Raw genomic sequence first — 27,996 nt, forward strand, 5'->3', positions numbered from 1 at the left:
TTAAGGGTTCTATGGCACAAGCTTTTTAAATCCCGCACCTTCTTGACCAAGTTTGAGCTCTTCATAGATTGTTGGGTTCACTTCATTGCACTGGGTGTGTGAATCTACGCCATCCAGACTTGAGGTTTTATTGGCTGCTCCATTACCACTACTATGCCCATCACCGGCACGTCGGGTCGTCATGGTGGCAGGCGTTGTCGTATTTGTTGTTGTTGTCAAATTGGTTGAGGCGGCTGGTGCCCGACTAAAGTTACCATTGCCATTAGTATGCGTCAGGGCGGATGTTACAGTTGGTAACTAAGCGTGATTATATTATTAAGTTGCAAGAGAAAAAGGGAGGATTTGATTATTTTCGGTTTGCCATACACAGAAGGATTTTTCAACACACATACACACACAACCACACATACAATATGTGTGTTCATTGAGTTAGATATTTAGCGTGACAGGAAGAGGAAAATACAAAAATAAAAGAAATACAAAAATATAAGTGAATTGTTGAAGAAAGTACACAACATAAATTTGATGACAAAAACACACAAAGAAGAATAAAATAAAGACAAGAAGTAAATAAGTAAGGAAGAAAGCCAACGAGCCACTATAAATTTATATTTGAAGCATCTTCTCTAAGCAAAATTGTTATTGTTGTTGTATCAGCAACAAACTAAGCTGCCATTGTCAAAATAATACGATGGCCCACATAATCACCCAACCAAAACTATAGTAAGAGATTCTTAAACAGTGGATCACAAAAGAGTGCTTCAATTCGGACATAATCTAATTGAATTTAGTAATAAATGTCTAGACACATCACAACCTACAACAACAACAAAATGAGATTGAGTATTGCAAAATGATGACCTTAATATAGGTCATGATGTCAAGTTCAAGGAATCTTAATACATTATTTTTTTATTTTGTTCATATTCAAGACTATATATTTTATGGTTATTGTTATTTGAAAAGAGCCCATTATAATTGGCTTTGTTGTTGTATGAATAGTATGAATGGAATAATAAAACTTGAATTAATTTTTAAGCCATTTTATCTAAATAATTATATTAAAATTTATTCAATTTATATGTTTAACATTCCAAATGCGTCATATATTTGTGTGTGCTCCATTCGTGCAGTTCATACCAACAACTATAAACCAGTATTTATTGTTGTGTCACCCAGTAAGGAGTGAACAAAAATTCAAGCATACTTTCAGGCGCATGTTTTGCTTATGTGAAGTAAAATAATAAAATAATAATTTGAAATTAATAAAATAACTGCAACAAATGGATACATATACGGATTCATCAATTTTGTGGATTGGACCAATAGCCTAGATCTTCGAACTTTATTTAAGTGTACACAGTTTAAAAACAAATCGTTTACATGCAGTTAAAATTTTGAAAATACATTTTGTAAGGAATGTAGCAAACTGAGTAGGACGATTGCCTCTATCTTAGAACTTCGTATATTTGCTTAAATTGTGTGAACTGAAGTTGATTTAAAGACGCTACAGTTTAAGACTGATATTTCGATTCGATTGTTGGTTATATCAAGGTGTTTATACCCTTATTAGACTGAAAGCTATAGGATTCCCAAAGATTCCCTCGAAACACGACATTAACGTAACTATGCTAAAAAAGTGGTCCCAAATATTATATTGCAAACAGTTCGCTATATTATAATTATACCCTTCACCGCACTGTGTTACAGGGTATTATGTCTTTGTGCATATGTTTGTAACAGGCAAAAATAATCGAGATAGACCCATGGTTCCTTTTGAGAATATGCATAGAATCACTTTCTAAGTCGATTTATGCATGTCCGTCCGTCTGTCTGTCTGTCCATGTTAAATTGTAAACAAAGTACAGGTCGCATTTATGATCCGAATTGGATGAAATTTGGCATAGGCCACTTATTCGGCACAAGGACAAATCCTATTGAAATTGGGAAAAATCGGTTCAGATTTAGATATAGCTCCCATATATATATTTAACCGATTTAATGTAAACGGTCCCTATATATCTTTCGATTTGCACTAAATTTGGTACAGGCTAATCATTTAGGCCTAAAACGATGTCTGCCGAGTTTCGTGAAAATCGGTCCAGATTTAGATATAGCTCCCATATATAGTTTCGTCCGATTTCATGTAAATGGTGCCCCAAAGTCCCTATATATATTTTGATTTACACGAAATTTGGCACAACGTACTGAATTAAGCCTAGATTGATGTCTGCCAAGTTTCGAGAAAATCGGTCCAGATTTAGATATAGCTCCCATATATAGTTTCGTCCGATTTCATGTAAATGTTGCCCCAAAGTCCCTATATATCTTTCGATTTGCACGAAATTTGGTACAGCCTAATCACTTAGGTCTAGAATGATGTCTGCCAAGTTTCGTGAAAATCGGTTCATATTTAGATATAGCTCCCATATATAGTTTCGCCCGATTTCATGTAAATGGTGCCCCAAAGTCCCTATATATCTTTCGATTTGCACAAAAGTTGGCATAGTGTACAGAATTGAGCCTAGAATGATGTCTGCCAAGTTTCGTGAAAATCGGTCCAGATTTAGATATAGCTCCCATATATAGGTTCGTCCGATTTCATGTAAATGGTGCCCCAAAGTCCCTATATATCTTTCGATTTGCACGAAATTTGGCATAACGTACTGAATTGAGTCTAGAATGATGTCTGCCATGTTTCGTGAAAATCGGTACAGATTTAGATATAGGTCCCATATATAGTTCCTTCGATTTCACGTAAATGGTGCACAACATATATCTTGCGATTTGCACGAAATTTGGCATAACGTACTGAATTGAGCCTAGAATGATGCCTGCCAAGTGTCGTGAAAATAGGTCAAGATTTACATATAGCTCCGATATATAGTTTCGTCCGATTTCATGTAAATGGTGCACCAAAGTCCCTATATATTCTTCGATTTGCACGAAATTTGGCATAACGTACTTAATTGAGTCTAGAATGATGTCTGCTAAGTTTCATGAAAATCGGTTCTGATTTAGATATAGCTCCCCATATTTTTTCGTCGATTTCATGTAAATGGTGCACCAAAGTCCCTATATATCTTTCGATTTGCACCAAATTTGGCATAACGTAATGAAATATAGGAATGTTTTGTTTCGTGAAAATCTGTCCAGATTTAGATATAGCTCCCTTTTATTATAGTTTGATTTTAAGTAATTGAAGCACATATAGTCGGCCCCGTCCGACTTTACTACTTTCTTTACTGTTTTTTTTTTTTTTTTTTGATATTGATCATTTGCGACTTGTTGGTTTTCTAAGCAAAAAACAGTAACAAAAGTAGTAAAATCGGACGGGGCAGATTATATGATACACTTCACCACTTTGGGCATATTCAACAGACATATGTTAGGATGGATATGTCGCATTTTCTAAGGACCATTGACAGGAAATTGGTTGAACTAAAATATTTGATCTTTTTATACTCTCCAGCTTTTGTTTTTCCGTTTGTAACTCATCGAAAACATCACTTCCGACCTTATATATATATATATATATATCCTCGACCAGCGTCAAATTCTAAGACGATATAGGCATGTCCGTCTGTCTGTTGTAATCACTCTAGCCTCTAAACGAATTGAGATAGATCGCCAAAATTTTGCATATACTCGTCTTTTGTATGCAGGCTGGTCAAGTTTGAAGATGGGCCACATCGATCCACGTTTAGGCATAGCTCCCATATATGGGTACCCCCAAATTTTGGGGTTCTTGAGAAATTTTCCCAACGATTTCGCTGAAATTTGGCACATTGGGTTTTTATTAGGTAGCAAATATATCTACTAACAATAAAAAAAATATAAGTAAATTTTTTCGGGTAGCCCCATATAACGGTACCCACTATTATCGGTATTTTGGGGTTTTAGAGTGCGTTTTTCAACCGAATCCGGTAGCAAATCTCCCTTCCAAAATTATTTATAATGCCCCATTTTGTGGGGAGTCCCTATATAACCTCTTTTTATACCCAACACAACTATATTGTCAGGGTATTATAGTTTTGTGCAGCCCCAAGAGTTTGTAACGCCGCGAAATATTGGTCATAGACCCACCTTTAAGTATACCGATCGTCATATCTCGACTACCCGAGTCGATCTAGACATGTGTGTCGTCCATCCGTCTGTCCGACTATTCAGTATAATTTATGAACTCGATACAGGCCACAGTTAAGGACCAATCTTCACGAAATTTTGCATGTAGTATGGGATCTGGTTGATTGATTTAGGGGATGAAATGGGCGAATAACTTCATTTTTGTCTGGTTTTCTGGTCGCTCCAGAGGCCTTTATTATGGCCCAAACATCACGAATTTTTACATGGAGAAGGGGTCGGGCCAAAGAATAAGCATGCCTGTTTTGAAAAAGATCGGTCAATATTTAGCGGGACAAATTGACCCTGACTTTTGTGTGAAAAATTACAATTTTTTTTCTAATGTCTATATATTTACCCTTGAAGGACATAGACCCGAGATGTTATATTCAAGAGGAGTGGTTGACCTTTAAATTGGGAGTTACACTTACATATTTACAGGTGCTGATCGCTTTGATAATTTTCCATGAGGATCTAGGTATGGACAACGCCTATAATTTTCGGTGATGATCAGATAATAATTTTGGGATGAATGGGACCCAAAACTTAATTTTTTGTGTTTTTTTTTTTGTTTTGAGTCGATCTATAGACCACAATTGTAAGCCGATCACAACACAACCCACGGTGAAGGGAATCTGTACTGAATATTAGTAATATTTGTTGACCTCTACTCGCTGAAGAGGGTGTAAATACCTCGAAATATTGCCCAAGCTCAGAAGCAGAATATAAATAGGTTTTCGTAGAAGCAGAATATAAATAGGTTCACGGGCTATATATAAAATAGTTAACTGATTTGTTCCTCATATGGGGAATATTCTGTACTCGATATTGTCAGTTTATACCCTACAAAGTGCGGAAATCTTAGACGATTTAGCCAAACGTTGTAATCATTCTACCTACGGAGGATATCGAGATAAAAAACAGTAAGAAAAACTCAAAAGTCGGACGGAGCCGATTTTATGAAATCGATCAAAATTATGTATGTGAGCTATACGTAAATCTGGACCTAATTGAGCAGCCATGGCATAAACGATTTGGTATGTTGCAGCAAAGTGCGTTGTCCACAATTTTATCTCGCTAGAAGAAACCTTTATGAGTTGGTGCACGAATGGCATTTAATCAGACCAATTTCAACAAATCTTAACAGACATAAAACTGGACTAAATTCAGTACGCTGCGCGAATTTTGTCTCAATCGGACACACATTGGAAGTTTGGTGCACCTTTTACCTATAATCGGACTTTCCTCTGTGTATTTTCTCCCATTTCAATAGGGTTCGTCCATAGGCCAAATAAGTGACCTGGCCAAATTTCATCCAAATCGGAACATAATTTTGGTAGGAAGATTTTTAATCAATGGTTACATAAAATATAAATACGGTACTAACTCGGATGAAATACATAACGAAAAGTAAGGGCTAACATTATATAATGGTGGTTATTAACCTATATTGGTAATCCTCAAAACACCGAAAATGTGGTTTCCTTCCCAACATTAGTAATTTTTGGTCGGAAGATTTGCTTCACAATGAAACCTAAACCGTCCTATTCAACGCTAAACCGTCAAATAGATTGGATGCTATAACCAATAGATTTATTGAGTAAATACTTCGCAGGGAATTTTGGGCCAGTCGATTTGACATCAAGATCTAGTAATATCACACCTCAAGGCTTTTTCATGTATGTATTCATGGATATATGTAACGTGCAAGACCGCTCAGATTCAAACGTGAAGCATTCACTAGATAAGATAATATTTGAATTAAAAAACAGAACGTCGACTACATACGCGGAAATATTCAACGTTACTATGAATCCATTGAATGTGAAGTAAAATGGATTTTTATTTAGGTTTCGATATCATTACAAATTTCAGGGCATTATTTTCCATTGTTTACAATATCAACCACGATTTCAAACACACATTTTGAAATAAAACTCATACTAATTCCCAACATTTAACTCTGTAACCACCATATTAACTCCAATCTATTTTCCATTTAACCCACAGTTTAACATATTTAGCCTTTTATGATTCACTGTTGGTTGAGCTTCTTTGTTTTATCTTTCCCTGGGACCTTTTGCAACTTATTCCACTCATTTTATGTTTGCTTTTGTTTTTCGACTTTTCGACATAACAGCAACAAAAACAACAACAACAACAATCTACTTTGATACAATAAATTCAATTTTGTTGTTTAGCTTGGCTCTTATTTACCTTACTTATTTTATTCTTTGTTTCATGCATTTTGTGTGTGTGGTGTATTAAGTATGGCTGCCTGTGAATGTGTGAAGGGAGTGTTTTTGTGGTAATTTTTGTAAGAAAAATTTACTCATAACTCTTACCTGTACTTGTTCTAAACCTCGAGTGTATGTTGGATTCTCAAAAGCCACTCCAGTGGCTGCCTTACCATTTGCTCGATGTCGTCTGTAGAAAATAATGGCGGCGGCTGCTAGCAGTACCGCCAAAATGCTGGCAACGATGCCGCTTATCGTGCCCACAGCATTCGAGTATGATGTTGTCGCGAAGGTAACATGATGCTCGCCAAGTGTGAATTTTATCGGTTCCGTTAAAACACTGGCACCTGGAAAGGAGGCAAAAGCAAAGAAAACAAGAAAATTAACGAACGTGTGTGGCAGTGATATAATGTGGCGGGACCACAAAACGAAACATGGTAACAAAATATGGGCAACCAGAGTGTAGGTATAATAAATATGTATTAGTACGTGTGTGTGACAGGAAGGTGTGTCATGACAGTTTGGTATAGACTTTGAAATTTTCGAAGATATATTTTCCGAGACAATATGTAATGGAACTATTTGGAGAATATTAAATTGCAGGGGCTGATGGTGGGTTAATAACATATGATGGGATAATAATATATGTTGCCTAAAAGTAGGCAACAGTTTTTGAAGTTTATCTTTGCTAACGAATAAACAAATATTGGTTCATTTTATCTTTGATTAAATTTGTATTTTCTTCCAAACCAATCTAGAACTTTTTATTCTAATTTAGTTTAAAACTGAATGATCCCTCTACCATAATTTGCATATTTCATACAATTTCTAACAAACCCCACATTTACTTGTCTAAATAAATCCAAGTGCCAGCCACTTAAGATGCTCACGTTTACGGCCATGGTTACCCAAAATCATTTCATTATTTCTCGTACATAAATTTTCCACACCTTCATAAAAACAAACTCACATACATACACGTAATGTACATGTGCACTTGAATTGTGCATCCTTCATTTCAACTTACCATAGGTATTGCCAGCTTTCACAACCAACTCGTATAAGACATCCTTTTTGAGACCATCTATATTCACACTGGTTTCCTTGACGTCAATGCGTCTCACCTCACTGCCACTTAGCGGTGGTGCCGTGATATTACCACCACCACCTCCCATTGGCATGCTTGTTGCATTATTATTCAGCATTGTTGGCTCGAGAACAGCAGCGGCACCGCTAACACCAGCACCGCCATTTATTGTTTCGCTAGATGTCACATCGTTACCAATTATGGCCGCTTCATGGTAGAAAATACGATAGCCATCAACAGCATTGGGATTTTTGGTTGGTGGATCCCATCTGTGGGAATAGACAATGATGGAAAGAGTTTAAGATAAAATATTTGTTGTTGTTGTAAAGATATACACAAAGGTACAGGTATACATACTCTACATACTTATATGTTGAAAATATGTAAAGATAATTAAGGGTTATGCATATAAAGGCCTCAATAAAGCACGGAAAGTACGTATTATTTAATAAGAATAGAATTGAACTAACATCCGATTTATAGACAAAACTAAAGTTTGCAATGACTTGGAGTACTTATCTCCAATAGAAAAAACTGACTTAAAAATCATTTAAATTATCATTACCGTTACAGGCAAAACTTATATAAATAAAAATGTTCCAGGTAAGCGCGGCGAAGCTAAGTTCCCAGAGCAATACAAATGTTGACAGTCAATATTTGCACAAAAATATAATACCCTATACAACAGTGTTGTGAAGGATAAAAAAAGGAGAGAAGAAAGAAAGCGGCTCTAACGGAAAGGATCCTATATACTATTTGCAAAAGGTTCTACAGATGGAGGGATACTACAAACAGTATTATTGGGTTTTCCAATCACTCAAATATCTTGAAGAATATGCAGCTCATAATGTTGGATCGAACTTTATGAAGCATTCGTAATGTTCATAACACAGATAAAATTTATATTAACCTAAAATAGAACCAATGTAGTTCCTAGACTATTTTCCATTTCTCTAGGGTTATTGCGGGTTCTTTGTGTATGTGTATGTGTATGACATATATATTATGTCTTTGTGCATATGTTTGTAACAGGCAAAAATAATCGAGATAGACCCATGGTTCCTTTTGAGAATACGCATAGAATCACTTTCTGAGTCGATTGGGAAAAATCGGTTTAGATTTAGATATAGCTCCCATATATTTTTTTGGACGAAATTTGGAATAGCCTTCTGAATTAAGCCTAGAATGATGAGTGCTGAGTTTCGTGAAAATCGGTTCAGATTTAGATATAGCTCCCATATATAGTTTCGCCCGATTTAAGGTAAATGGTGCACCAAAGTCCCTAAATAGCTTTCGATTTGCACGAAATTTGGCACAGCGTATTTAACTAAGCCTAGAATGATGTGTGCTAAGTTTCGTGAAAATCGGTTCAGATTTAGATATAGCTCCCATATATAGTTTCGCCCGATTTTAGGTAAATTGTCTACATAAGTCCCTGGAAATCTTTTGGATATAATGATGTGTGCTACGTTTCGTGAAAATCGCTTCAGATTTAGATATAGCTCCCATATATAGTTTCGCCCGAATTTAGGTAAAGGGTCTACCAAAGTCCCTATATATTTTTCGATTAGCATATTAAATTAGGTCTAGAATGATGTGTGCTAAGTTTTGTGAAAAATTTAGTATTGGTTCCAGAAAGACATACAAATAACATTTTAAGTTCGTTCAATTTCATGTCAAAATTCCTCCAAAAAGGCGACGTCTTTTCTGATACATATGTAGAATATACTCAAAGTGGTGAAAGGGTATCATATAGTCGGCCCAGCCCGACTTTACTATTTTACTTACTGGTTTCTTATCAAGAATATATCTACTTTATGGGGTCTTTGATGTGTTACAAACGAAATGACAAATTTAATATAAAGGTTGAGGGTATTGAAATGTCCCATGACGCTTAACCTTGTTGACCTCGTACAAAATAAAAGTTCGACAGTGGTAAGCTATGCGGCGCCGGTGTTTTTGTGTAACTGACAGGATATCTGCTTATGATACCAATGTACCATTTACATGAGGAGGCAAGGAGCTTACCCGTACATCGACATAACTTGATCTTGTATATCATGGATATGAATCCCTCTCCCAAACACGTATCGAGATACTTTCACGATCAAGAGAAAACGTCAAATGGTGCAACAGGGAACCTCTCATACGACAGCAATGACATAGAATTAGTATATAAATATATAAATGCAGTTCACCACCCATAGCAGCAAACGAAAGACAGTTTCGTAGGCAAGGACCCAAATATAGACAGATTGGCAAAACACAACGTACAACGTAGATATGGGCTAACGTGTGTCAAGTTTTGTTTAAATCGGTTCAGATTTAGAGTTAACTTTCATATATTTTTTCAACCGATTTTAAGTAAACCATAGACCAAAAATATAGCTGATTAGCAAACAATGTTCAAAAAGTACCGATACTGAATATTTCCATATATTTTTCCGACCGACTTTATGTTAATCGTGCATCAAATAATCAACGGATGTCCTTTAAAAATGCGACGTCTGTTAGAACTCATCATTTGAAGACACACAAAGTAGCGAAGGGTTTGAGTCTATTTATTCAAATTAACAAAATATTATATATCATAGGAAAATCTGATTAATGTCTGGTCTAATTGGGTTTTTAAAATCGCAAATCAAATCCACAATTTCAAAAAGATGACTATAATTTCCGAAAAGATAGCTATCATTTTCTGAATTTGGGCCCTACCAGAAAAATCTGTTGTTCCTTCTATTTCCTCCAACATTCACTATTCAACTAAATTTGTTTCCACCACCAAAAGCAACAGCAAGAAAAATACCAAAGCCATAAAATGTCTATCATCCGCTAATGAAGCCTTGCTTCCAGGCTTTTACTTGCTTCCCAAAATCCCCAACGTGGCGGGGCCGTGGTTAGACGCTAACAAGATTTTGAAAAGGATTTTCCCTCCAGTTTTCAAAATGTGTTCATGCATGCATGAGTGCTTGTGGTTTCTGCTGTCTTGTCTAGATGCTGCTCATGATGCTGACAATGATGATGACGATGATTTTGGCCATTCCTTTATCTTTTACGCTTGTTTCCAAAACTTTGAAAGTGTTTCATCACACAACTCGCTCGGGTAGTTAAAATGTTTTCTCAAGGGAAATTGTTGGTATGATGGTGTTTTGGGCAGATTGGACCATAACAACACCAAAATCTTGAAGCTTATGATGGTGGAAGAATATCCCTAGCTGGGTTTTGCATTATTAGCTAAGTTTTTTTTTTTAAATTAATTTTTAAAATATTCGACTGGGGGTGGATTTTAGCACAATTTTCGAATAATACTATATCTATATCTCGTAAACTATTCGAAATATTGCTTTTCTCTCTTAAGCAATATTTTTCCTCTTAATTAGATCTAAAAATTTTCTTTTGAGATAAAATCAATAAAACAACACCATCATACTGAAAATAGCACAACTGCAAGAAAAATAAAATTTCGACTTACTTTTTCCATGTTTAATTTTTACTTCAATTTTGTACCTATTTATTGAAAAAAGCATAGCAATTTTTATTTCTATAAACATACAATTGGGAGTGAATTTCTTTGGTTCATTTTGATGAATTTGTGAGGCTATAACTATGTGAAGGAGTCAACCACTGAAATCGGGGTTTTAAGAAGAGTTGTTTGATTTGCTATTGGCTATCTTTTTGTCATATATTTTTTGTCCGAGTCAGTAGCAGTTTCTGAAATAAGTGTGAAAAACATGGAAAAAGTATGTCTAAATTTTAATTTTTTTTGCAGTTGTGCTATTTTCAGTATGATGTTGTTGTTTTATTGATTTTATCTCAAGAGAAAATTTGTAGACCTAATTAAGAGGAAAAATATTGCTTAAGAGAGAAAAGCAATATTTCGAATAGTTCACGAGATATAGACTCTATAATAAGTACGTATTATTCGAAAATTGTGCTAAAATCCGCCCAGTCGAATATTTTAAAAATCAATTTAAAAGAAATCCTTAGCTAATAATGCAAAACCCAGCTAGGGATTTTCTTCCACTATCACAAGCTTCAAGATTTTGGGGGTCTCGATTGGTTCAAGATTTTAAAGTTGAAAAATGTGTCACTGTGTAATCTTATTCATTAAATTTATTCTTATTGGAACATCCGTTTAATATTGGTCGGTAAAATTTGGGCGTAATATGAAGAACTTATTTAATTTGACATTTTCGTAAATAATATATATTTATTGTATATCAGAGTGAATTGAAGCTGACATACATCTTTGCATAAATGTTCGGTACTTTTGAGGTCTTAGTTCTTTTTACAACCGAAAAGGCTGTATTTTGGCATTGAACGATTTTAAAGACGTACGTACACCTGCGGAGAACCCGATCATTATATGTCCATGTTTTTTAAATGTTAAATGTTCCCACCCAATTTTCGGTATTTTGAGAATGTTTGCTAAATTTTTCAACCGAAAAGGCAGTAATTATACATTGCAGGTTCTTCTCCTACTTCCTACAAAATGTCCAATATATGTCAATGTTTATAAATACATACAGAGGACTCGCTTAATTTTTGCTATGTTAAAATTACAAGTCTAAAGGTCCCGAGTGTATGGGGTATAAAAAGTTCGCCTGGACCGAATTTCACCACGTTGTACTTGTTTTAATTCCCATGTTGGAGGTTCTGCCTGATATGTATGGAGTTCCTGGAATATCAACTTCACATACGAACATTTTTGGTCCAATTTAAAAAAAAAAGAAAAAACTTCAAAGAATATTGAAGTAGGACAACACTGATACTATTCTTTGCTCTATTGCAGCTCTCATTGTTTTTTCCTTCATCATTGTTCCGCCATTCTGGCAAAGGACCACTAAAGTGTGTAAATGTTAACAGCTCGAATTGGAGCAAATAATAACCGGGTGCTAACTTGGCAAATTTCAAAGCCAACTAGCTAGTCAAAAGAAGGCCAAAGAAAGAAGGAAAGGTAGACATACATAGAAAATGAATGAAACGAAAAGGAAATTTCCCTAACTATTCCAAGGAAACACGCAAAAGAAAAACATACAATTCCTAGAAATGCTTTAGTCATGGTAAATGAGAGTGTATTGAAGTTGAAGTGGTTGGTCTATTAGTATATGGTTGGCCACAAAATACATATGGGAAATTACAAAAATCTTTTAAATTCCTTGAAGCTGAGGTTTGCAAGGTTATAACTCGCGAAATATGAACATATTGCATATAATTTAAATTCAATTCTATTAAATGAAGTGTTCTTGTCAAAATCTTAAAATATTGGTAATAAATAATAAGTTGCGTGGAAGCTGTGATGGTGGTAATGTAAAAAAATAGGTGAAAATGTGTTGAAGCCAACGAGTTTTTTTGTGTTCGTTCCCGATTTGTGGCTAAACTACACAACGCACGCACATGTGATCAGTGACTAAGTTGCAGAATACCCCATGGACAATATGGTTCCAATGTATGATTTTTCGATATAATCACTGCATCCACCCAAAATGGATGCTGACATTTTGAAGCCGGATTTTCCTTGTTTTTTGAATTTTTCTTATAATTTGGATGCGCATCCAGATAATAGAATAAACTAAATATAGGATTGTAGAACTCGTGATTCTGCTTCGTTTAGTGTATATCTCATGAATGTGCTCACTGTAGCTTCTTTGCAATTGGGTTCCAAAGACAAAAATTTGCTGCGTAAATTTTTATAAAAAACATATTTTTTGAGTCTAAAATTAAGAAAGTCCATTCAAATTCCGTGGAACCCCGCGTGATTTTAGTTTTTTTACGTGCCGGATCTAATGAGCCCACCCATGTTCAATTCCGTCTAATAAAACGGCGGATATAGGTACCTTGAATGTGGGAAAAACTGCAAAAACTTATTTTGACAAATTCGCGTAAATAATCGCGGTTTTCTTCGAATTAATTTTACATGCATTTATGCTTGTATTGTCAAATTCGCGAATCTGTGTGGAAATAGGCCAAAAATACATCGATACGCGAATAATATGCGTATTTTATCCAAAATTGATTGTGGAGGCACATCCGCGGTTCTTAACCGATCCTTTTAAAATAGGTGTCCTTTTGTGTATTTTCATAGGAGATTACTGAAATCGGATGCGCATAAAAATCGTATGCACGTTGCGTGATTTTTAGCCATTATTAGGGTTTTTGCATAGTAAAGTGCATCGAGTGGCACACTTTGACCTCTATATTAAACATCGAAATATTCATAATTATTGAAAGACATTGATTCGGTTTATACGAAAATCGCATGCGCATCAACTGATTTCAATTAATTCGCGAATCGCAAGCTTTTCAATATTGATCATTTTTATGTATTGTAAGTGCAATATATTTAGCCATTAATGACGTCGAAACTCTTATCAGATGAATCTACCGATATTTAACAATCATCTAAAAGAATTTGCAGAAGAAAGCGTCGTATATTTTAGAAGATTAAGGCAAAACCGTATCCTCTTAACCATACTAAAAAAATCGAAAATTCAGAAAAAAATTTGTTTTAACTCAAAAATTAATTTATTTTATTTTCCGATATCTTCATGTTTCTATGTGTTTTTCGCGACAATTAAACCGTATTTCAGTGTGATTTTACTACTATGCAAAGAAAACAATGGTGTTTAAGCATTTGTGAAGAAATTCGCGAATTACAACGAATAGGAATCCATTTAATTTATATTTGAAATATAAGATTTAAAACCGCTATAGCTTTTGTGCGCATCATCCGAATTTGTGAACGCGAACAGATTTCGTATCAGCACATTTTTCTTAACCTATGTACCAAAAATCATAAATGTGCTCGCAAAAAAATTTTTCAAAATTTTTTTAATGGAATTTTAAAAGAATTTTGTAATTTCCCATATATTCCTGAACAACATAACATCCACATACATTCTATTTCAATTGGTTTTTCATGAATATTCATAGCTATTTAATTATTTCTTATGCCCACACTCAAACACACACGTTATTTCGTTCATTCACTCCAATTCAATTCACAAGAAACTCTTTTTATTGTGTAATATTGCTGAGGGGAAAATAAAGTGTAGGAACATTAAAAATGTCTAACCTCAATGCAAGGGCAATTTCCGTTATGTTATCATATCCGGCTTAAACGATTTTACTGTTGTCATCTCCTTTTTATGATTTTTTTCTTGGCTCTTGGCTTTTAAAGTTGAATCGTATATGAGTGTGTGTGAGATTTTGTCAAAATGCCATAACAAAACCAGCAAGGAAAGTAGTAAAGTCGGACTGGGCCGACTATATGATACCCTTCACCACTTTGGGGATATTCTACATATGTATCTTTACAGATGTATTCTTTTCGAAAGAACATTGACATGAAATTGAACGAACTTCAAAATGCGATCTTTATATATAAGTAAACCGACTAACATCAATCCTTACACATGCCATTCTGCAATCTATTCCATACTTTGTAAATAGACTTTAAGCAAACTTTACGCACGCTATTTGGTCTGCTTCACTGTTTAAAATGTAATATGTATCAATCAAGCACCCATTGATTATTTGGTTTACAATCAACAAGAATAGGTCGAAATTATATATGGAAGCTATGCTATATCTAAATCTGAGCCGATTACAAGGAAACTTGGCCGGGATTACCTTAAATCGGACGAAACTATATATGGGAGCTATATCTAAATTTGAACCGATTTTCTCGAAACTTGGCACACATCATTCTGCACCTAATTCAGTACTCGGTGCCAAATTTCATGCAAATCGAATGATATGTAGGGACTTTGGTGCACCATTTACCTTAAATCGGACGAAACTATATATATTGGAGCTATATCTAAATCTGAACCGATTTTCTCGAAACTTGACACAAATCTTTCTGGAACTAATTCAGTACTCTGTGCCAAATTTCGTGCAAATCGAATGATATAGAGGGACTTTGGTGCCCCATTTATCTTAAATTGGACGAAAATATATATGGGAGCTATATCTAACTCTGAGCCAAATAAGTGACTTGTGCCAAATTTCATCCAAGTCGGATCATAAATGCGACCTGTTCTTTGTTAACAAAAATACATGGACGGACAGACGGACATGCATAAATCGACTCAGAAAGTGATTCTATGCATATTCTCAAAAGGAACCATGGGTCTATCTCGATTATTTTTGCCTGTTACAAACATATGCACAAAGACATAATACCCTGTACCACAGTGTAGTGAAGGTTATAAACATGAAATCGAAAAGTAGGAAAACGTTTTGTTATTCGGTTTTTTTTTTTCTTTGGCAAAGTTATCTTCACTCTCTGGTATCTTAAGCGGATATATGTTGCATGCATATTAAGTAATGCTAGTCTAAATACGTAAGGCTTTATCAGGGAATTGTTTCTTGTTGTTATTTAAATATAGAACAATTCGTTAGAAGAATTCTTGGAAATAAATGCCTATGACGATTAAATATGTCAGGGGAAAAAATCTTGAATGTATACTTTATTTAAGAAGGGCCCCTTTTTTCAGGGTTTCAAAATACCTATTTAACGCAGAGTTTAAAAATGTTGCCATGCATTAGACAATTTCACCTCATGCACTCTACCAAGATAAGTTCGAGCCGTTGAATCCGGTTTCAATTTTGACGATTGATAAAATACTGAAACCTAAAAACTTCAATACTTTGTCGGATCCCTCGGCCCCTCAGAGAACGCGAAGAGTTCATCACTTTGGGTACATACAAAAGGTACTCAAATGTACAATATCCAGTAGATGGTTCTTTGGAGGACCATTGGAATTGAATCGGGCGTAATTTATTTTGTGAACTACATAGATATTTGAATCAATAAAAACCATACACATATCATTCTGAAATCTATGAAAAATTTAATGTCAATCGGGCAGACTTCGATTCTTTGGTGTACCATTTGTATGAAATAGAGTAAAATTATATATGGGAGCTACCGATCTGAAGTAAATTTTACAGCAAAGCGTGCTGCCAAAGATTTTATCTGAATCAAAATCAAAATTTTGTGCACCATTTACCTAAAATAGGACGAAAATATATATGAGAGCTATATCTAAATCTGAACCGATTTCACATAAGGCAATCTATATTTAATTGAGTACGCTGTGCAAAATGTTGTCTCAATCGGCAAATATTGTGACTTGGGTGATTATTGGGGAATCGGACAAACCTATATATGGGTGCTATATGTAAATCTGAACCGATTTTCTTCAAGTAGGTTAGAAGAAGAAGACTGTGCCAATATTCATCTCATTCATATCAGAAATGCGACCTGTACTTTGTTTACAGTTGTACATGGATAGACGGACATGCATAATTTGACTCAGGTAATGATTTTATGCAAATTCTCAAAATGAACCAATGCACAAAGACATAACATCCTGTACCACAGTGTGGTGAAGGGTATCAAATCCTAGAAGTGCTGGCAACATCTGTGCAAAGTTTCAGACCCTTTATCATAATTATTGCGATCTCTATCTCTATCAAGGAATAACTCATGGTACAATGCTATCTGGTTTCGGGCTCATATGTATAGTGCTATGATTCATCAACTGTGAAGAACTTATAAATCGGACGAAAAATGGGAAAAAAAAGATTAAGTCAAGTCGATTAAGTCGATTATTTTTATATGAACTATAGGACTTTATTTAACATGCTATCGATATTTTCGACGACCGGCCTACCTGTGCGAGGTGCAACTTTAACATTAAAAATTCCTGAACGGAAAACCAAAATTGCACATAATTGGCTGTTACAGTATCAGAACCAAAAACATCATTCACAGTTTTACCCGCTTGTCTTGCATTTTAACCTTTGTCGAAGACAAGCTGTAAAATGTACCGAATTTTCTCGTTGTTCCCTTCCATTTTTCCCTAAACTAATATATTGAAGCTGTATTTATTTGCTAAGTTATTTAAATACTCCAAATAAACGTTCATACTCAATAGGTGTCGGTTGGACAGTTGTGTCCTTTAAATAATCGTTAATATCTAATATATTATATTTCATGTTTATATTACTCACTTTATAACCACCTCACTATCCGATATCACACTAACGGCAATATTTTCCGGTGGTCCTGGCAAACGATCCCGATTCGATTCAAAACAACCCACAATAGTTCTTGCATACTGCAAACTACAAATCTCCTTGGAACGCACCGGCTCTCCACGACACCAATTCAAACATTTACGCGGTACATTCGAATCAGCACAACAACTACGATGATCTGAACCATCAGCGGCACAACGCATCATTTTATCAAATTCGACAATACATTCAGGTTTATCAGCTATAGCATCAATATCAACATAATAGCTGCAGGCACTGCGGCAAGTCATCGAAACATTCAGTTGGGCACAACATTCCGTAACATTATGATTGAGGGCTGGGGAGGTGCGCATACGTACCGATACCGGTATGGTCTTGGAACCATATGGATTTTCAGCATGACAGAAATAGTCGCCAACATCACTTGCTTGTAGTTTGTGAATGCGCAACACCATCGTATATAAATTCGGATGAGATTCATTGATACGTTCCATAATGTGATAATTGCCACCCTCAATGACCGGTATACGGCCATCATGATCACGCCAGAAAATAGTTTTATGCCGGCGGCTTGGATTTTGGGGGGATCTAAATAAACATTTTTAACGTTCCTATTACATGCATAAACTTTAATTGCTTAAAAGAAAACTTACAGCATATATTAACTTTCCGGGTGGCCTGCATTGGCACACCATATCCGTTATCGGCATAACACGATACATGTTCCATATCTGCGGTCACATTGTGTATAACCGTAACCATATGTCTTGAGGCATCCTGACGCACTAAATGTCCACCAACATATAATGAAATAGTGGGAGCAGGATTTCCCAAAGCCAGACAGAGGATTGTCATGGAACCACCTTCAGGTATATTGTCAGCAGGATGAACCGTAGGAGGCTAGATATGTTTATTTTTATTATTATATGTATCTTCCAGACGGATTTTTGTTATACTTACATCCACAAAGGCTGGTAAGGCTGGATCCGTCCAGGCCACAAGAGTTTCTGATGGCATTGATGTTGCCTTTTCTCCCACAGCTTCAACGTACAAAATATGCTGTGAACTTGGTTTCAAATTACCCATGCGCAGCCATGCAACTCTTGTCTCAATTTTATTGAATTTTTCAGCTTTGGTTGGCTTGTGATACACTCTGGAATGTCAAGGGAAGAGACGATTAGGTCAAACAGGGTTCAAAATTAAAAACAAAATAATAGTGGGCATAATCGTATTTTAAAGTTTATAACCAAATTTCCACAGACTTGAAGCATATAGTCCAAATGTCTCATGATAACGTTACTCCTGTGGAGTAACAATATTAATCCAAAATACTTTAATCACCGACCTTTAACAATTTTAATCGATAAGACACACAACATCGTGAAAAATATCTAAATTTAAACGACCAAATAACACGTTTCAAGTGTCATTTAAATATATAGAGCTTATTTCGAGCAAGTCTTGTGTAGTCGGACGTGTCCGAGTTTGGCCCCTTCCATACTAGTTTTGATTTTATCTACATCCTGTCCTTTCCATATGATTTATTTATTTTATTATCCGATAACCACATACCTCACACCACAATATGTTAATGGGAAATAATCATTACAATTATTACGCAAATTTTGCAGTAGGTGTATGTATGTGGTAATATTTTCCTAAAAACTGTTCTCTCCGAAATAAACCATTTATTATTAATTTGTACGAAAATTATTCCTATAAAGCTACATGAAAACTAAATATGTTAATAACCCAGTGAACAATGCCAAATAAATTTGACAGAACGTGTGAACTGGCGAAAACTACACAAAAGACTCTAATAGTCAAACTGAATGTCTTTGAGAGAGTTTTTTTTAATTTAGATCTAATAAAAATTGGTGTACTCGAACCGTTTAACGTAAAAGAGGGATATCGTGTTGCGGATCACGTAAAAGAGTGATATCATGTTGCGGACCAGGGCGGTTTTATTGCATTCTTTTCGAAGTTGGAAGAAAAAATCACTTCGGTGCATTATTTACATAAACTCGGACGAACATATATGGGATCTACATCTAAATCTAAACCGATTTCAACAAACATCATAACAAAGTTATTAGATGTATATTCTCAAAAGGGACTATCTATCATCACACATTATTGTAGACTCAAATGAATCGACTCAGAAAGTGATTATATGCATATTCACAAAAGGAACCATGGGAATAATAATGGGATACCCGGAAACATGGGTTAATATTGATCATTTTAGTCAGTAAGAATCCACAGTGAAACTTTCCGCTGAAAACGTGCCATAATATCGAATAATTATTTGATATTTACTAGGAGTGGCCGCTAAAGAGCCGGTTGGCGGCTCATGAACCAATTTTGGTAATTTTTGGCAGGGGTTTTCTACAAATGCGAATCCAAACTACCTGGAAACTAGGACCAATATTGACAATTTAAGTATGACAATATTCTACCCAGAAATAATCAAAAAGTCCATATTACAATGATTAGTTTGAAAAACGTGTCCAAAAATACTCAAAATAACGAATAATGGGGGCTAGCGCCCCACATACCACGAAACATGCATCGATACTGATAATTTTTAGCAGTTAGATTTTCTACCCAATGAGAATCCAAAATATCAAATTGGCCAATTCTGGCCGTTTCTGGTTAATAATCCCCTTAATAATAAATGGCACCCAAACAAACATTTCAAAATATTCCTCAGTTTTGACGACTATTCTTATTATTTTTTCTTCCCATCGATCAATCTTTTGAGATCTGATAGTTACTGAGGGTCAGATCTTAAGAATTTTTGGATTTTCGTAAATTTTGGTATCTTCCAAAGGATTTTATAAAGTTTTGAAGTCCTTATTTTGCGATTTATGGTGTGTTTTCTTAAAGAAGATTATTTTTTGTTGGAATTCCGCGTCTTGTTAATGCATTTCAAGGATGATAGCTCGATATACTTACATTAAAATAGAAAATAGAGTTTGAACAAACCCTTTATATCTATTGGCAAACCCGCTTTTAGCTTGTCGTCCATGTGTTGAATTCACAATAGAATCGCTTTGAAATATTACAATGGCATTGCCACTACTTTTAGAATTAATGGTGTGGCACGATTTTTAGTATTTTGAGGATATCAGAAACATTTTTTAACCGAAGTGACTTTAATCGAAATACTGGTTGCCAAATTCCCTAACAAAAAATATGAATACCGTACATTTTCTTGTAGTTCCTATAAAAGGTCATCGCCCATTTTCGGTAGTCTTTCTGGCACAATTTCCAATCGAATTGACTCAAAATTGATATTTTGGGTTATTATCGGTGGCAAATTTTTCATGTTTAGGTGTATCCACAATGGTTAGTGTTTTGAGGATTTAATACACGTTTTTCAAACGAATTGATATTTTGGGTTATCACTGGGTAGCAAATCTTCATACCAGAATATATTTTGAATATTTTTATACCCTTCACCACACTGTGGTACAGGGTATTATGTCTTTGTGCATATGTTTCTAACAGGCAAAAGGAAACGAGATAGACACATGGTTCCTTTTGAGAATATGCATAGAATCACTTTCTGAGTCGAATTATGCATGTCCGTCCGTCCGTCTGTAGATGTTAAATTGTAAACAAAGTACAGGTCGCATTTATGATCCGATATGGATGAAATTTGGCACAAGTCACTTATTTGGCCCAAGGACGAACCCTATTGAAAAATCGGTTCAGATTTAGATATAGCTCCCATGTATATTCGTCCGATTTAAGGTAAAGTCCCTCTATATCTTTCGATTTGCACGAAATTTCGCACAGCGTACTGAATTAGGTCCAGAATGATGAGTGTTAAGTTTCGTGAAAATCGGTCCTGATTTAGATATAGCTCCCATATATATTTTCGTCCGATTTGAGGTAAATGGGGCACCAAAGCCCCTATATATCTTTCGATTTGGACGAAGATCAAGAATGACGTGTGCCAAGTTTCGAGAAAATCGGGTCAGATTTATTATAGCTCCAATATATATTTTCGTCCGATTTAAGGTAAATGGGTCTCCAACGTCCCTATATATCTTTCGATTTCTGCGAAATTTGGCATAGGGTACTGAATTGGGTCCAGAATGATGTGTGCTAAGTTTCGTGAACATCGGTTCAAATATATTTTCGTCCGATTTAATGTAAATTATGCACTAAAGAACCAAAGATTTTCCGACCCGCACACAATTTTGCACAATGTACTGAAGTTACTATAACCTTTCGCAAGTCAAGTTCCTATATATACTTTTGTCCGATTTTACGTAAATGGTGTACTAAAGACCCATTGCTAAGCCAATTGGCAAAACTTACTGAAATTAATAAAAATTAATCTCGGGCAATTTTCCTTGAATTCGGTTCAGATTTAGATATAGCATAGCTTCCATATATAATTTCGACCGATTCGTGATGATTGTAAACCAAATAATCTACGGGTGCTTGATTGATATTACATTTTAAACAGTGAATCATACCAAATAGCGTGCGTAAAGTTTGCTTCAAGTCTATTTACAAAGTATGGAATAGATTGCAGAATGGCATGGGTAAGGATTGAAGATCGCAATTTCATGTCAATGTTCCTTCGAAAAGACGACATCTGTAAATATACATATGTAGAATATCCCCAATGTGGTGAAGGCTATCATATAGTCGGCCCAGTCCGACTTTACTACTTTCCTTACTGGTTTGATATATATATTATATTTTAAATTGCCCATCCATTTTCGTTATATTGAAGGTCCTAGCCGAATTCTGAACTTGTAATTTTCCTATCCACTATTTATTTCTTCATTTTCAAAAAGGATAATAATCCTCCTGGATCGATGTTTTGACAAAACTCCTATATTCCTGATATCTTTCATTTCCTGTGAAATATTCAATTTACACACAACCTCTACACTGGTATACAACCGAACAGTAAAATGGAAGACAATTGTTATATTGATAAATGTTCATCGAGTGAAGCATTGAATGTGGTGGAACTATAGATTGTTTGCTGGTATTGATGTAACGTTTGTTGTGCTTATTGTTGCTGTCATTATTGTTTCGAAGCAAATGAACTCTGTGTAATTAATAACTTGACTTTTGCTTAACACTAATGTATGGACATGCACAACACATCCCTAGAAACCAAAAGGACACAAGAGATCAACTGCAAAGTCAAGTAGTAGAGAATAACAAATGCAATAACATGGAATGGCATATTAAAATCCTGGATTTATTTCAACAACAACAACTTGGACAGTTTAAGAAGACCAACAGGATCGTTAGAACGACAACCGAAAAAAATATGAACAATCTTCCAAAACATGTTTGTTTAATAATCGATTACTATGGCAACAAGGCCACTTTATCATGAAAGTCCTTTTTTCACAAAGGACATCATTCTGCCCAAATGACTTATTATGAAACCACACACAAACACTGATAGAGATTTCATATACAAAAAGACCACAAATATATATTGTCATGAATGTTGAAGATAATCTCGGCGACTTTTCATAATTAAATAATACCGGACAGAACCAGAATTTGTCCTTCATCCTTCGGCTATCTTTTTGTTCGTTGACGCATTTGACATTTCTCTTGTGTCCTTGTCACATTGAAATATATAAACGTATTTATGTACATACCTGTAGGTAATTTTCTCATGAGGATGTGAGTATTCTGGTGGTTGCCATGTCAACTGCATCCATGTGGCACTGTGAGCAATTATGGCCAGTGAATGTGGCGGTGAGGGAGCAGCATAAATATGTTGTTGACCATCTGGAAAATGAGAATGAACAAAAAGACAATTATGTAGTCTTCACATCAATAAATCGTAGTGGAAAATGTAAGAGGTATTAAGAGGATGGTTGGGTATGTGTGCGGAAATGAGCATAGTATGGTAATTATAGTATTTTTATACTATGAAACATAAGGTGGAGTACATATTATTTTTTTCTTTCCGTTTGCAACACCTCAAAATAAACATCGGAGACCCCCACAAAATATATATTTGCTTGATCAGAATAAAATTCTATGTCGATTTAGCCATGTCGGTCGATAGTGATCGCAATAATTAAGATAGAGATCTGAAACAGACATTGCAAATGGAATATATCTGTCCAAGTTTTGGTATATCCCCCGGTACTCCTAATATTCGGTGTTTCGGGCTTGTTTTTAACCAAATCAGCTGTAATTCTGTATTATTTAATATTGACCCAAGTCTTGGAATAGTCTCATTATACCAGAATTATCCAATATTCGATATTGAGATGTTCAATGTCCATAGGGTATACAAAGTTCGGTCCGGCCGAACTTATCGGCGTTTTAATTGTTTTTCTATACTCATCACCACCCTGAGGTACAGGGCATTATGTCTTTATGCATATGTTTGAGAAGAAATGTACCAAAGCGTATTGAATTCAGTATAGAATAAAAAGTGTTAAGTTTCATTGGAATCGAATGTGATGTAGATATATCTCCAACGTATATTTTCATTCGTTTTTATGTAAAAGACGCACCAAAATCCCAAAGTTTGTTAGATTGAGACGAAATTTGGATTAGCATTCCAAATTGAGTCTAGAATAGCATGTGTTGTGTTTCGCTGAAATCGGTTCAGATGAGGATGCTCCACAAGGGTTATGGAAAATGTCCACAGCCACATTCTATCATCGTCTCCGTTAATGTACCACCCTTCTTGATAATATGTGCCCATGATTTTGAAAGTGGTATAAGTCAAAAATTTTAAAAATCTACTTTATCAGCTTTTACTTGTCAAATCTTAATAAAATAATATAATCTGAAGAAAGTAGCAGCATGTCATGCAAATTAAGTCATTAAATGCGTTTATTTTTTAGTTGTTAACTGAAATACAGATATTGTTGGTTTTAAGTGGTATAAGAGTGTGTTCACAAAGTAATTTTGTCATGTCTTCAGATAGTGTTTCAGGTAGGATGAAGTAAAACTTTTAATGTAAAAACCTACTATTTAAAGTTAATTGTTGACATTTTACGGCGGATGAAATAACAAGAAATGGAAATGAATAAGAATTATATCGTCTTCTGATGAATCAGATGCAGAACCCATACAAATGAAATCAAGATGTTGAATTTTAATACACAGAATTATGCACAAAATATAAGAAAAATGAAGAGAAATATCATATTCGGGACATTACCACTCAAAAGCATATATTAGCTTACAGTGATGCCTGCTCTGGACAAAATGGAAACATTACATAGTTTTAATATGGTTAAAAATTGTTATGTCAGCTGATAATAATGTTGAAACAATTGATCATAAATTTATGGTATCCGGCCATTCTTTCTTGCCAAATGATCGGGATTTTGGTTTGATAGAAACTAAAATTAAAAAATCTAATTATTTATACGCCCCTGAGCATTATTATAATTTAATAGAATCATGTAAGATGAGAAACCTATTTCCGTAGTACAAATGGATCAAAAAGATTTTATTTCTACAAAACAACTAAAAGAATCAACGAATAATAGAAATAGAAACATCAATGAAGATTTCTAAAAAATGCCCCATATAAGATGTTTTATAAAACTTCCTTGGATGACAACTCCGAATTCCTAAAAGGAAAACCTAGAATATACGGAAATATTGATTTACTTCCATTATACGCAACTATTAGACCAATAACAAAAAAACGTAAAGATATGATGGATCTACTACCCTATATTCCACCAATTTTTCACAAACACTTCATTTATCTAAATACTAATGAATAATTTACTTTGTCACAATGAAATGAGTTTGAATAAAACGTTAATTACTATTAAAATTGTTTCATTTTTGGTATAAGTCATTTATAAAGTCATGCAGTTAATTTTGAAAGTGGTACAAGTCATTTAAGCCTTTCAAAACCACATTTTCTTTTAAAAAAGGCAATAAATCTCACAATCATAATAAATACTTGTTTGTTGGGACTACTTTAATGTCGAAAAGTCATAATCCATAATGCAAGAATATTTTTTAATCATTTAAAATGCAAAACATAAATATATCGAAACAAAAAAAATATGACTTATACCACTTTCAAAATCATGGGCACATATATAAATGCCGTAGATTCCTTAACCATTGACAATCTGAATAGCTTATGAGAGTTTCCAGCCGAGAAGGTACCTCCACAATTTACAAAGGAAGACGTTGCAGATGTCACAAAGAATGCTAAGTACCTAACATCAGCCCTCAACTTAACAAGGATGCCACCAATGGGTCCTATTATTGGTGACATATGGGAGGGAATAGGCGTTAAGGAATATGAAAGTACTACTTGGGCGGCTGAAATGGTGCTCTCGCTGATCATATGGTCGATGGAGTGCTGATTCCAGCCACCAACTAATCCAAGACCTTGGGTATAATGTTCGTCAGCCTTTTTAAATCGTCCGCAAAAGGCACTGCTATTTTCGAAGTTGGAACAAGGTCCTCAAATCGCTGGCCGGCAGCACTTGAGCTGCTGTCAAGAAAATACTTATGACCTCATATATAACAATAGGCCGATCAGTGATAAGCTATTCCGCGTCAGTGTGGTAATACATAATTAACTGTATGAACCTGCAGTTGAGTACCTAACATCAGTCCACAACTTGTTGTTAGTCACCCGCATAGTTCTAGAAGACTGGAAGCGGGTGGGTCCCTGACAAAGATGACACCAGTGGGTCCTAATGTAGTGAGAGAGAGGGGTCCAAAGTACAAGCGTGAACTTCTAGATCAGCAGGCCTATCCGGCAAGCCGAGCCAGTCACACCGACAGTAGAACTGTAACCTCATATAGTCGGGAAGAACAATAAGTCGGAGACCATCCCCCACCCAAAGCAGCAGAGGAAGATGTCTACACAACAAATGTCTTGACACATCTATGATCAGAATGAAGTTTTTGCAGCACTTATGGAAAGATTTATTTTACCCTCTGGAGACATAAAAATACCGAAAATAAGGCGGGACATTTGTATTCGATCAGTGATAAGCTATTCCGCGTCAGTGTGGTAATACATAATTAACTGTATGAACCTGCAGTTGAGTACCTAACATCAGTCCACAACTTGTTGTTAGTCACCCGCATAGTTCTAGAAGACTGGAAGCGGGTGGGTCCCTGACAAAGATGACACCAGTGGGTCCTAATGTAGTGAGAGAGAGGGGTCCAAAGTACAAGCGTGAACTTCTAGATCAGCAGGCCTATCCGGCAAGCCGAGGCAGTCACACCGACAGTAGAACTGTAACCTCATATAGTCGGGAAGAACAATAAGTCGGAGACCATCCCCCACCCAAAGCAGCAGAGGAAGATGTCTACACAACAAATGTCTTGACACATCTATGATCAGAATGAAGTTTTTGCAGCACTTATGGAAAGATTTATTTTACCCTCTGGAGACATAAAAATACCGAAAATAAGGCGGGACATTTATATGAGAGCTATGTCAAAACATAACCAGATTAAAGATAATTGGTTGTGCAAAGTTTGTATCCAATGGGGCACTCCATTCGCCTGATATTATATTTAAAAATATTGAAAATTTTGACCCTATGTGGGGGAGGTACCAGAAGGAGTGAACCAGTGAGTCCCATCTTCGGACTTGATGTAGGCTTCTCAAAGATAATAGGTTGTGCAAAGTTTGGTCCAAATCGGATAGTCCTTTCTCATGATATTATAAAATAAATTGTTATAACATTTTTGAACATTTTGTGGGAAGGTACCAGAAAGAATAGACCGATGTTCCCCATCTTCGAATTTGAACCAAGCCTGAAAGAAGTAGTACGATTTGCAAAGTTTGGTTGGATCCGTTACTACCTTTGAGAGTTATCGTACGCACCAGACGGACGGACATCTGTAAATCGTCCTAAAATTGTCTGAAACGAATTTGGTCCCAAGCAACAAGTATTCTGAACCAAATATATCGATAAGGCACATGTTTGCCGTATCAAAATGGGCTGTGTGTATAATAAATATGTAACACATCTTAGTATGGAGAATATGAATTCCAATGAATTCAATCCTAACCTGAAATATCGTAAATTTCACTTAAAAATTCCACAGACTATAACAATACTGCTATTGGCAACAACAGTCCAGCCCCACAGCACAACATGTCAATATTTGCAATCACATCCGACCAATTTTGCATTGCACTTATCATTGACTTGTAATTAACAAATTTGTCATTTTGTCACAGCAGCAGAGATTCTCTGTATTCGACAAACTTGTAGATGTTTTTTTATTTGTTACCATTTTTGTTGCTGTTGATGTTTCGATTGTTATGTCAACTATTCATGTCCAGCAATTGTAATTAAAACTAAATTTACCTTTTTCATCACTGGCACTGCTGTTGTTCTTAGGTTCGGTGGTGTTGATTAACAGCATCGATGATGGCAACGAAGTGCCATATTTACCGCGTGTCAATACCATGATGCGATACAAAGCATGCGGTTCCAAATTTATCAAATCGATGGATGTTTCATTTGTGACCAGCTC

The 27,996-nt window shown here is 35.3% G+C and overlaps 1 pseudogene; it reads right to left on the minus strand.

Annotated features, from left to right (window-relative positions):
• Positions 1-27,996, minus strand: LOC133328766 (Ig-like and fibronectin type-III domain-containing protein 1; annotated as a pseudogene).

The sequence above is a fragment of the Musca vetustissima genome, unplaced genomic scaffold (assembly GCF_032173495.1).
Source record: "Musca vetustissima isolate MV318-11 ecotype Yass unplaced genomic scaffold, APGP_CSIRO_Mvet_v1 utg119147, whole genome shotgun sequence".
Classification (NCBI taxonomy): Eukaryota; Metazoa; Arthropoda; class Insecta; order Diptera; family Muscidae; genus Musca; species Musca vetustissima.